Below are 13,074 nucleotides of genomic sequence, written 5' to 3'. Positions count from 1 at the left end.
GCTCGTGTCCTCTGCCAGCTGCAGAGAGCGGCAGCAGGGAAGGCTCGGCGCGGGCTCAGCCCCTGTGGCGGGCGCTCCCTGCGCCCAGCCCCGGCCTCCCCTGCCCGCACAGCCCTGAGGCGCGGCCAGCAGCCGCTGGCGCCGGGCTCCGCAGGGGGCAGAGGGCCGGCTGCTGCCCGGGGAGCCGCGGGGCCGCCCCGCAGCACTGGGGCTGCATCGGGAGTCTCATTCCAGAATGAATTTGTGGTAGAATAAAGCCCCTCACTCCCGTGTCGAATAAATTAAATTCCTGCCCCATAGGCCTTATACTATGGAGTACTGTTTGCTTTGATTAATTTCTGGGCATCATTATGCAATGGATTTCAGTAGCATCACCCCCAGGAAAGCTTTTGGTCCAGCCCTGCATCCCTATTTCAGACTGTACAGAAATTTTGTGGACTTGTTCCCACTCTATCTGGAATCTTCCAGCACTGCAGATGTTCAGCTATTACAGCCCTGCATGGGAGATACATTAATTCATCCAGGAAGTGTTTCCAAAGGCTTTGTGGGCAATCCTTGCTTGGTTTCGGTAGTGAAATTTATATCCTGGCAATGATGGAACTCATTTGACTTTTCCAGCATGTGTTTGCTGATGTTTGCATCTGGAAATGGAGAAGAGATTGTTGGAAGCTTGATATATTGCGATGCCTGAACTTCCCTGTTTGTGGCTCCCCAGTGCCGTGCTTAGCAGGCACTCAGTTGTGTTTGGACATGAGCTACCACTGTCAGACACGCAGCAGCTGGAGCATTGAACATCAAAGACTGAGCTGACGTTTTTCCCAGAACACAAGGAAACATGGCAGTGCCTCTGTATAATCTGACTGTCCTGTGAAATTCAGCAGCTGGTGGTGTTCAGGTGCTGCTGCTGCTGTTATAGGTACACAGTACAATACTGGCCTTTTCAAATGTTGAAATGGATTCTATATGTGTGGTGTTAAAAGAACTTTGCTATAAAGATCTCGTTTTCATTTCTGTTGTTAACTAAAACTTAGAAACAGCTGATGTAGTATGCTTGTGTTAAAATGCCTGCTTGCATGGGATACCATCCAATGAACATGTGATGAGGACACCTGCTACAGATATGTCAACTATCAGCACTCACGGTCTGAAGAAAATGTGGACCAAAGCCTGTCACCGTTGAGTCAGGAACCGAAGTGAAGTGACACATTAACTCTCTTCAGCAGGTTAATGCTGAGTTTATTAGAAAGCCATTCCTTTTTATACACTGTTCCGATACAGCTGGACCTGACTGGTCATTTAATCAACACCCCGTCACCACTGGCTAATTAAGAAGATGCCCTTTGGTAAACATCTTATCAGAAAACAACTGTTCAAAACACCAGCCGCAAGATTGTTTTCATTCTTTCTCTCAGCCTTCTCAAAACTCCCCAGAACAATTCCTGGGAAAGTTTATGTGGCCTTCTCACTGACCAGGCTGTCAGTATCCACAAAAGCCCGTAAATGGAGGTGATGATAAGAATGGACTGAAAGCACAAACAAGGAATACGCATGCTCTAAAAAGGCAGACGTGAGGAGGAGCCATGCTAAACAGATCCTGAAACATGGAAACTGGTTTGGAGAAAAGTTCAACATGCATAATTGTTTGTGAATATTTAACAGGCAGATGCAATAGAAATGGTATACAAAGAGTGTTTTCAAAATAGCTGGGATAGTCTAGGCTGAATGGCAAAAGGCATCCAGTCAAAAATATTTGCTTTCTTGTCTTTATGTCCTATTGTACTTTATTACACCTTCTAAATTTTTTAGAGGAGAGTGAACCTTGTTTTTCACACTGCAATCCCTACTAGGAAAAAAATAATTTCAGGACTGACTAACAGCTTCTGCCTTCTCACAGACACAAAGTGTTGCCAGCAGTGCTCCAGGTGCTGCTGCCAACAGCCCCTGCAGGGAGGAGCACAGCCCCCAGTGCACGTGGGCTTTGGCTCCCTGTGGCACACAAGCCCCCCGGGGCACAGGTCTCTGGGGCAGGAGAGGGGCAGCAGCGCTGCCAGGGCTCGGGGGGTGGCAGCTCTGCTTGGGCGGGGACTCTGCCACACCTGCTGATGGCAGCGCTGCCCGGGCCCCAGGGCTCAGAGCAGCATTGGTGCCCTGGCCCACACGTTCCCTGTGCCTGTCACAGCCGCGGGTTTAGGATGGCCAGCAGCCGGGACGTGTCCCAAGGAGGCCGTGCCAGCTTCCCTGGAAGGCCCCGTGCCCTTGCCAGCGCGGCTGCCTCGGCAGCCCTGGGGGCTCCTTCTGCTGCCCTGAGCCCGCAGAGCAGGGCAGCGTTTGCTGATGGGCTGAGCCCTTCCTAAAGATCCTGTCGGGCTGCCTTAGACACTTGGGGCCAGGGATTCCTTCCAACCGGGGCCACTTTGGGTGGGCTGGGGGCGGCCCCAGGGCAGGTGGCAGTGTGTGCAAGGTTCCTTTGTGACACACTGCAGCACGGTCACGGTGGCATGGAATGGAGGAGTGTGTCCTTTGTGACACATGGTGACATTGGATCTTGTGGTGACAAGAACGCTCCACAGTGCTTGGAGCACGCGACAGGACAGGACGGGACAGAGCGGTGCCGTGAGGAGCGCTCGTTCCTGTCTGACCTGGAGCTTTTCCGAGGCGTTATCCCTACAGGTGTCCTCGTGGCAAGACTGCGGGTCTTGGTGGCCTGTGGCCTTCCCGAGGCTTCTCTTTTGCTGGTGCCTCCGAGGCCAGACTCAGGGACTTGGTGACTCAGAGCTTTTCTGAGGCATCTCCCATCCTTCTGGCCTGCACACTCGAGGCGAGACCCTGGCACTTAGTGACCAAAGCCATTTAAGAGGTGTTTCCTGTCCTTGTGGCAGGAGCCCTTGAGAACAAAGTGCAGGACTTGCTGTCCTGTAATCTTCCTGAGGCTTCTCTGTCTCAGGTTCCTTCAAGGCACAACTGAAGGACTTGCTGATTCAGAAATTTCACAAGGCACCCCTCTTTAAGGTGCCCTCAAATCCAGATTCTGGAATGGCAGGCACATTTCTCAGCCTATTTAAAGACTTCAGGGGGAAAAAGAACAAAGGCCCTGGAGCTGTCCCAGAAAAACGGCTTGAGGAGCCCAAGCACTTCCAGCCATTGCAGGATGGTGAGTGACAGAGCTGGGCCACAGAGCTGATGGTGCCAGTCAGCTTGGCCCTGCCCCATCCAATCCCATCCCACCCATCCCCTGGGGACGCACCCATGGACAGGACGGAAGAGGGCCCAGGCAGACACCCCGCAGTGGCCGTGCTCCATCCCCCTGGGGCATCCCGGGGCTGTCCCTGCCTGGGGAGCGCTGGGCTGGGCTGTGTTCTCCGGCCTCTCCCGCAGCCCCTCAGCTCTGGCTGTGCTTGCTCTTTGCCAGATGCAGCCGTGGAGCGCACACAAGTGCAGCAATCCAGCCGTGGCTGCTTCCGCAGAACAGCGCAGGTACCTGCAGCCATGCCCACCTGGACTGGGCCTGCTGTCCCTGCTCAGCCGAGCACCGTGTGTGGAGCACTCCATGGAACATCCCTGGCTTCTTGCCCTTCTCCTACAGCTCGTTTGCAAATTCATCAAGAGGATTCGGCAGGAAGAGACCATCACCAGGGGCGCTGCGTACAGACCATACTCGCCCATCTTCCAAAGCAAGACCAGTGCTGCCCTGCTGTATATGCTTGTAGAGGAAGATTGTTACCATCCAAAGCAAGTAAGCAGCCTGTGGCCAGCGTTTCATCCTCCCAGGAACTTCTTGGCCTCCCCAGCCACACCTGCTGGTCCTTGTGAGCCTTTGAGGCCATCACAGTGTGGTGGGATGGGAAGAACATCTCTGGGGAAGCTGGGGACATTGCTCCCTCTGGCAGCTTTCCAAGTTTCACTGTGCCTTCTCCAGGTGCCCGCCATGGTGAGGTACATCCACCAGTGGCTCCTGGCCAATGATTCCGCTGAGCACAGGCTGGACATGGCCCTGCTGGATCTCACTGAAGCACTGACAAATGACGCGGTCATGACGCTCCTGTGTGTGGCCCCGTCCTGTGACAGGTAAGGGCCCAGCTGCCCAGAGGGCTCAGGGCTCCCCAGCCCATCACCCTGCACAGCCTGGCCCAGGTGTCTGAGCAGCAGAGATTTCCACGGCCCTCTGGCTGCTCCCTTTCCCAGCCCTGGCATGTCAGCCCCCGAGCCTGCTGCCGTGCTCCCTCCCTGCCCCTCAGGGCTCTGTCCCCACAGGGCTGGGCTGCCTGGCTGCTGCTGGCCAGGGGCAGAGGGCAGAGGCAGAACTGGCAGCCAGCTCAGCTCCCAGCGGTGCTGTGTCTGACACCCCCCTGAGACAGAGCTCTAACCCTGCAGAGCTGCCGCGGCCATGTGGAAAACCATCATGGGCTCAAGCAGGACTGCGGAGCTGGCACAGCTGGTGCTCCTGGATGTGCTGGGGAGCTGGCCGGAGCACAGCACGTGCACCTCCGATGGGGACAAAACGGGTGTCTTTGCCCTGGCTGTGAGTTTCTGCAAGTGGCCTTTGCTGGCCCCAAGGCTGCCTCTCCAGCAGCTCTCCATCCTCCTTCCCCCACTGCATCTCCCTGCCTCAGGCACTGGCCTGAAACCTCGCACAGGGGCAGCTTCAGGGCCACCAGGCCCCCTGCTCCCCCTGCGTCTCTCCGGGCCTCTCCCTGCCACGCTCGGGCCCTGCCACACGGACACCTCGGCACTGAGCGCTCTCTCTGGGCCTTTGTCCTTTGCAGGCAACTCTGGTGATGTGGAAGGTCCTCCAGGTGCCCTGCATCCCACGTATAATGAAGGTGTATTTCCCACACCTGTTTGTGCACCTGCTCTTCCAAGTGTTCTTCAGCACTCTGGATATGCCAGAAGAGGTGGATACCTTCTGGAAGGGATGCCAGGAAGAACACGGCCTTGCCACCAGCCCCAACAGGTGCTCCCATCCTAGAGCTCCTGTCCCTGCCACGTGGCCTGGGAAGGAGCCAGTGCTCCCAGTGTGACCTGGGCTTTGCTCTGCACACAGGTTTGCAGTGCGGACCCTCAAGTCCCTGCTCTGCCTTCTCCGCTGTGAGGATGTGGTGGTGGCAATGGAACGCAAGGGTGCCTGGGACACGCTGCTCTGTGCTGACACCCACCACTATGCCGTGGGTCTGCTGGCCAGGTGAGACCCCCTTCTCCCCATTGCTCCAGCCACTTGTGCTCTGTGCCCAGGGTGCCCCACACAGTCCCTGTGGCTGTGGGCCAGAGGCCCTTGTCACTGAGGGATGGCCAAGCAGACTGGAAAAGGCTGGGAGAGGAGGCTGATCTGGAGCAAACAACTCCCAAATGGCCCAGGGCCCCTTGCTGGGAGGGTGGTGAGGAAAGATGTGAACTGTGTGCGTCACTCCTGGCAGAGGTTTGCCCCACTGGCTCAGGGTCTGGTTTCCTTTTTCCTCTTGTCAGAGAAATTCGCCTGTCATCCATACACTTTTGTTGTGGGATTGCATTCTACCTGCTTGGCCTGCTCAGCAAAGAGATGCCATACTGGGATTTCCCTGCCCTGGCGTTCCTTGTGGAGGTGAGCCTGAAGGCCAGCGCTGCCTGGCTGAGCTGCCTCCCAGCTCTCTGCCCTCTCGTAGCCGCAGCTGCCTGGGACGGTGCCCGTGCCCTGTGCTGCTGCCTGGGCCCAGCCCTGTGCGGTTCCGGGCTCCTGCTGGCCAGGTGCCCTGTCACTGCCCTGTGCCTTTCAGGTCCTCGAGTGCCTGGACTTGAGGGAATGCAGTGACAGTGTTCTGGAGATCATGACAAAGAACCTGCAGAGCGAGGACGGGGAGAGGCGTCACTTGGCACTCCGAGGCCTCGTGGTGCTGGGCAAGAATCCCTTGATGGTGAGAAGGGGGCAGTGGCTGAAGCCCTGCCGGCAGTGTGGGGCTGGAAAAGGCTGTCACTTGGGCTTGGCTGGGCTTTGGGCCCGGGGCAGCTGCTCCCAGCTCTCCTGCCTCCCGCTTCAGCTGCCCGAGTGCTTCAGGACATGCTTTGGCCTCTAGGCCCTGCTGCAGCCGGGTGGCCTTTCACAAACTTGTGTTCCACACAGGCTGAAAAAATGTGGAGCCTGACTGAAAGTCTTGTGGAGCTCCTGGAGGAAAATGATAGTGACGTGATCAGGATGACCATTCTCCTACTCAGATATTTATTCCTGGATAATGGTACCCCAATACCCAGCTCCCTCGCCCTGCAGCTGGCTGAGGCGCTCCTGCCACTCTTTGACCGCGTAAGGCTCTGTGCCCACAGCCACGGCCACTGGCTGCTGCCCGGGCACTTGGTGCCCTGTGGAGATGCAGGCCTGTGCCCTGCTGGACCCGAAGCAGCTGATGCTGAGCTCTTTTGTTCTTGCTTTCATACAGGATGATAGCCAGGTGCAGCTGAGCTCCATGATGGTCTTTCAAGAGATGCTGGAGTTATTAACGGAAGATGGAAAACATGCCCTGAAGTCACCCGTGCACCACAGCCTGCTGCCACTCTACTTCCACTGCCATGATGAGAATCAGATTGTTGCTGAGGTGAGGACTTGTGGCCGGCTGCTGTCTCCCTGGCAGGGGGCTGGGCTGCCTCCTGTCCTGGCGCCTTGCAGGCTGCAGCCTCCCCCAGGCTGTGGCACTGGGATGCTCCTGTGCCCTGGGCTGTGGGGCCGTCTCCACGTTTCTGCTGCTCTCCAGTGTTCTCGGGAAACGCTGCTTTGTGCAGCCAAGTTCCTGAAGAGGAGGGATATAAAAAAGCTGGTGAAGGAGGAAAAACTGTGGAAGTTCAGCAAGTGCCTGGTAAGGACGACCGAGAATCCCCAACCTCAGCCTGGAGAAGGCCCCTGAGCGCGGTGCTCAGTGTGTGGGGCTGGCAGCTGTGCCCCTGCCCGCTGCTGCACCCAGAGGCCGCGCGGGCTCTTCTCCAGGCTGCTGTGGGCCCGAGCCGGGTGCCCATGGAGCCCCGGCGCGGCGGGGCTGCGGGGCGGCCCCGCGGCTCCCCGGGCAGCAGCCGGCCCTCTGCCCCCTGCGGAGCCCGGCGCCGGCGGCTGCTGGCCGCGCCTCAGGGCTGTGCGGGCAGGGGAGGCCGGGGCTGGGCGCAGGGAGCGCCCGCCACAGGGGCTGAGCCCACGCCGAGCCTTCCCTGCTGCCGCTCTCTGCAGCTGGCAGAGGACACGAGCCGAGCGGCCGAGCAGCTGCGCCGGGCCCTGCGCTACCTGGAGAGCCCCCAGGAGCCCCTGCGAGAGGCGGCCATCAGGTTCATGGGTGAGCCCCGAGGCCGGGCTCCCTCCCCGGCCCGCCGCAGCTCGGCCCCAGCCCCGCCCGCTGCCCCGGCAGCGCCATCCGGGCCCGGCGCCGTGGAGCCCCGCCTGGCCCGGGCGCTGCTGCCGCCCTCTGGCAGCCGTGCCCTTGGGCGGCAGCGTGCGGCAAGGGCCCGGGCTGAGCCCTGCCGGGCCAGCAGGGCGTGTGGCCGCAGCGCTGGCAGCGCCGCTGGCAGGGAGCTGTGCCGCTGCCGCCCTGACAGGCTCTGTGTTCACAGGGGCGGCCGGGCGGCACCTGAGGGGGCAGCCAGGAGAGCTCCTGATGATCTACACTGGTGAGTGAGGGCAGCGGGCTGACACCAGTGGTTGGCGGGTGAAGACCTGCAAGCCCTGCCCCGGCTGTGGAGGGCTCTGCTCCCGGTGCAGAGGAAGGCTGGTCTGGACAGAACACACAGATTTCAGGGCCACGTGGAGGATCCATAGCCAGCAGCTTCAGGCTGATCCCCTTGGTCCCTGCTCCCTCCTGGCCATGGCAAGAGCCGGCTGGGATGGCCCTGGCAGGAGACTCTGCTCGCATCCCCACAGGTCCAGGTTCTGACCGTGACTCTGTTCCTTTCTCTTGCAGCCCTTGAAGAAATGGCCAGTGACATCAGCCTTGGTGTCGGAAGCCTGGCCATTGAAACCTTGTGCATCCTGAGGTCAGCAGAGCGGGCTCCAATCTCCAGGTTCCAGAGGCTGCAAGATCAGCTGCGCAGGGTGTGGAAGGCTCGGCCGCGTCTCCGCAGGCTGAGCTGCTGGAGCTCAGTGGAGAACTAATCCCAGAGGCTCTTTTTGCTGGGACCCCCTGAGTAATGGGGAATTTTTTTTTTTCTTCTAAAATGTTCTCCTTTTTGTTTGCTTTTACTTTATAAATATAGAATGCGTTATAATACACAGGCTCCAGGATGTTTCTTTTGCTGCCCTGCATCCACAGGGCATAGATGAGGAGGGGGAAAATGGTGCTTGCACTCAGCCAGCTGCCCAGGCGTGCAGTGCTGCAGGGACAATGGCCAGAAGCCCCTTGGCCTGTGGTGGTTCTGCTGAAGCCTTTGTGCTGCCGGCAGAGCGGGTGGGCAGGGCCGGCGCTGCGGGGATCCCTGCTGGAGCGGTGCCTGGAGATGGCCACAAGGCCTGTGGCAGGCAGGAAGCGCCATCCGTGTCCTCCTGGCCGTGTGCTGCTGGCTGCATTGCTGAGGGCTCCCAGGTGCCTCTGGCTGGGGCTCCTCTGGAGCTCCTGTGGGGCTGCGGCGCTGCTGCCGGGCAGCTTGGCCGGGCTGGGGGAGAGCCTGAGGGGCTGGAGCACTGGGAAGCCCTGAGCAATTGGGTGTCAGAGGCCATGAGCAGCCCCCTGGCAGCCGCCTTGTTCCTGACAGCCGGCTGCTCTGGCGCTTCCTCAGTGGGCGTTTGGAGGGAACCCCTGGCATCAGGTGTGGAACCCTGGTCCCAGCCTTTCAGGGCGGTGAGGCCAGGAGTTGTGGGGCTGGGCGTGTGCCCTCCCTGTGCTCGAGACTGGAGCCCGCGGCCCCTCAGCCTTAGGCACTGAGCTCCAGTGCCTGCTTGCCGAGTCTTGTTCCTGTTGCCGTGGGGGAGGCCGAGCTCTCTGGCTTTAGGCAGGATTGAGCCAGAAGAGCAGCAACTCTGAGCCCAGAGGGGCTGAAGAAAGGCAAATAGAACAATTTTGGTGCCGACACCCAGGAAGGCTCTCCAAGTCCCGGGGAGGTGGATAGCCCTCGGGAAAGGAGCTCCCCACCACCAGACTTTTAAGTGGTCCTGAGACTAGACCAGTCTCCCTTGGAAAAGAGAGCCTTAATTCCAATAACGCATAAGCAAATTAGTTATTGTGAGCGCGCAAATGAGTCTCCTATCAGAGTGGCGGCTTAGAGGAGAAAGGGAGTAGCCATATAAAACTTCTTTGTGCACCAAGACCCTCGTGAGGAAAGGAGGCTGTGAGTATCACGAGGTTTTGGGTCTGGGGGGCTGCTGTGTGCATGTGTGAGTGTGTGTGGAGTATCTGAGACGGGGGCTGGGCAGCCTTGGACCCCCGAAGTGAGTGGGAGCTGCCGGTACCGCGTTTGCGAGATCTCCGCCAGGAGACCGGCCGAGAAAGGAAGAAAGCAAGAAGAAGTGAACAAGGGAGGCCCCTGGGAGGGATTGACCAAGGAAGGAAGGGAGTCCCTGGTCCAAGAACCTGTGGGAAGGTCCTTGAGCAGCAGAGAGTGACTCAGTAAGGAGACTAAGAAGAAGAGTGATTGAATTAGTTCAATTTGCTTTGAAGAGTTGATAGCTAGAGGTTTAGTATGTGATGAAATAGTGAGAAGAGGTAACCAGAAAAGTGTAAAATAAATGAAGAAAGGAAGGTAGAAATAGATTGAGAAAGAAGGAGAAAATTAAAAAAGAGAAGTGGAAATAGATTGAGAAAGAGAGAAAAATAAATAGGTGTAGAACAAGTAGTTTGAGAAGGTAGTGTGACAGAGGAGTAAGTGAGGCAGTGGAACCACGGGGTGAGTGTGAGAAACCAAGATTCTCCTGCTACTGGAGTTTGGTGCCGCAAGGGATAAGTCAGGGAAAAAGTAAGTGCCTGAACCCAGGGGCGGTGGGTTGCGTGAAAAATTCACAGGAATTTGGAGGATCTGAGGACCCTGAAGAAAGTTCTCTCAAGAAGAGAGCATTCCTCAAGACAGCCTGCTGGGGATGATGATACAGTTTTAAGACGAATGAGAATCCCGAATGGGGAAAAAGTAAGCACAAAATGATTAAGTATTGTATGTTTGAATAGACAAAGGAAATGATCCAGAAAAGTAATTTCTATTGGCCTAAGTTGGGATCATTTGAGGATTGGATTTTCCAGGCTCTAAATATATATGTGAATTCCAAAGAGCCTGTTAATCAGGAAGAGAGTGAGTATGCTGCCTTACAGATCCCTGAGGGGAGAAGTGGGTTTGTTGTTCAGAAGCAAGAAGGTAAGGGTTACCCATTGTATCCTTTATTAAGCAAAGAGCAAGCGGTCAAAAGGAACAGGCAGGAGCCGTGAGACCCATTGAATCATCTCCCACCCCCCTATGGACAACCTAAGCAGCTAGCTCAGCCTCAAGTCCCTGAGGGTCCCCCTGTGAATCCAAAGGCACCTCTTATTCAAGAGGAACCAGTGGCACACAGCACCAGAGGCAGGGGGAGCCAAGGGGAGGAGAATGATGGAGATGAGGGGGAAGAAAGGGAAAATCGATTATTACCCACTTTGAGGGGTTCCAATGGCAAATGCAGGACAGGGACCACCTATTAGTTATGTGAGTGCTCCCCTAAATACAGGGGATGTCAGGGAGTCTAAGAAGGAGATGGGCGAGATGCAGAGGACCCCGTTGGAGTGGCAAAATAGTTGGATGAGGTTTTGGCACCAAACACATATACCTGGGTGGAGTTGCAGTCTATCCTAGGAATTTTGTTTACCAGAGAAGAAAGAGAGATGATCTGACAGGCAGGGATGCGGATTTGGGACAGAGAACATCAGGGACCAGAGCGGGGTGATCAGAAATGGCCTGTGCAGGATCCAAACTGGAATAACCAGGATGTGGGGCATAAGCAGAATATGAGTGATCTTCGGTGGATAATTATTCGAGGAATTTGGGAGGCAGTGCCCAGGGGACAAAATATGGGAAAAGCTGTGAGTGAGCATCAAAAAAAGGATGAGTCCCCGGCAGCATGGTTAGAGAGAAGAAAGGAGGACTTGCAATTATATTCAGGTATAGATGCTGATTCTGCAGCTGGGCAGGTTCTTTTGAAAACTCAGTTTGTGGCGAAATCTTGGGGAGACATCAGAAAGAAGCTGGAGAAACGAGAAGATTGGCAGGACAGGGGGCTTCAGGAGTTCCTGAGAGAAGCACAAAAGGTGCATGTAAAGAGAGATGAGGAGAAGCAGAGGACAGATGCAAGAATCTTGGTGGCAGCAGTTAAAGAAATGCAGGCAGCTTTGAATAGAGAAAAACCCCCAGGAAAGAACAAACAGCAGATGTCAGGTCCTCTTTTTGGAAACCCAGGACCCACGTGCTTTTCTTGCCACCTGAAGGGACACTCCCAAAATTCATGCCCTACCTTTAAGGGTACAGGACCCACCTGTTTTTATTGTCATAAAAAGGGACACCTACAAAAAAGTTGTAGGAGAAAGCAGCAGGGTGAGAAAAATTTTCAGGAAGATTAGGGTGGTCAGGGGCTCTATTTAATGAAGAGCCACCAGAAGAGCCCTTGATAAAGTTAAAAATAGGTCCCCATAGTGAAGAAATTATATTTTTAGTGGACATGGGAGATTCCAGGTCAACAGTAAGGAAATTACCACAGGGATGTAAGATAAGTTGGGAGAAAATTCCAGTAACTGGAGTTAAGGGAGAGGCTTTTCCAGTTCCTGTATTTAAAGGGGTGCAAATAGAGACAGATGAGAGATTTGGAGTGAGTGACTTATTGTTGCTCCCGGAGGCTGAGAATAATTTGTTGGGCAGAGATTTAATAATAGCCTTGGGAATACAGATAAAACCCTGTGAAGGGAAACTTAAAATATATTCTTTAAATGAAGAGGATGATCTGGAAATTAATAATACCTTTTGGCATTCAGGTGAAGTAGGGAGGTTGAACATTCCGCCCATTCAAGTTAAAATACAAAATCCAGAAATACCAATCCGAGTGAGGCAATATTCAATATTACTAGAGGGGCAGAGGTGACTAAAAACAATAATTGAAAATTTAATATAGCAAGGAATATTAGAACCTTGTATGCCACCTCATAATACTCCCATTTTACTGGTAAAGAAATCTGACGGGAGCTACAGACTGGTTCAAGATTTAAGGGCAATAAATCAAAGAACTATTCCTCCTTTTCCCATAGTAGCTAACCCATATGCTTTGTTGAGTCAATTGCCCCCTAATTACACCTGGTACAGTGTAGTGGATTTGAAAGATGCCTTTTGGACTTGCCCTTTGGATGAGGGCAGAAGAGATTATTTTGCCTTTGAGTGGGAAGATCCGGATACAGGTAGAAGGGAACAGCTTGGGTGGACGGTGCTACCGCAAGGTTTCACGGAGTCACCCAATCTTTTTGGGAGAGCATTAGAAAATCTCTTGAAATCTTTCGAATTCCCCAAAGGAATCAAGTTGTTACAGTATGTGGATGAATTGTTATTGGCAGGGGAAACTGAGGAGAAAACTAGGAGGAGTACTATTGATTTGCTGAATTTTTTAGGTGAGAATGGTCTAAAAATATCCAGATCCAGATTACAGTTTGTGGAGTCAGACGTCAGCATTTAGGTCATTGGATCAGTAAGGGAAAGAAACAGCTGGACCCTGAAAGAGTTTCAGGAATATTAAACATGGGATCCCCAAAATCAAAAAGAGATATAAGATAGTTTTTAGGTCCTTTGGATTATTGTAGACAGTGGATTGACGGACTTTTTTTTTTAGTGGAAAAGTGAAATTTTTCTATGAAAACTTGTCTACAAACCATTTTAAGTGGACTAGGGAGGATGAGAAAAAATTGGAAGAGGTTAAAGAACCTCCGTTGCAGGCTCCTGTATTAAGTCTTCCTGATCTGGGAAAACCCTTTCAGTCATTTGTAAATACAGCCAAGCAGACAGCTTATGGAGTGCTGACTCAAGACTGGGCAGGAAGTCAGAAACCAGAGGGGTATTATTCAAAACTCTTAGATCCACTTAGTAAAGGTTGGCCAAGGTGTTTACAGGCTTTGGTAGCGACTGCGTTGCTAGTGGAAGTGGCCCAGA

General features: G+C 54.6%; 2 long non-coding RNA genes across 2 annotated transcripts in view; one reads left to right on the top strand and one right to left on the bottom strand.

Annotated features, from left to right (window-relative positions):
• Nucleotides 1-13,074, bottom strand: part of LOC135288501 (uncharacterized) — a 447,298-nt gene that overhangs the window by 263,126 nt on the left and 171,098 nt on the right. The gene's annotated exons all lie outside the window — the stretch shown is intronic.
• Nucleotides 2,584-3,760, top strand: LOC135288508 (uncharacterized). The gene is made up of 3 exons (XR_010351577.1): nt 2,584-3,151; nt 3,410-3,474; nt 3,584-3,760. It is a non-coding gene; the product is annotated as an uncharacterized LOC135288508 (long non-coding RNA).

This window comes from Passer domesticus, chromosome 33 (genome assembly GCF_036417665.1).
Source record: "Passer domesticus isolate bPasDom1 chromosome 33, bPasDom1.hap1, whole genome shotgun sequence".
In the NCBI taxonomy this organism is placed as follows: Eukaryota; Metazoa; Chordata; class Aves; order Passeriformes; family Passeridae; genus Passer; species Passer domesticus.
This window is presented reverse-complemented; position numbering and strand designations above follow the sequence as displayed.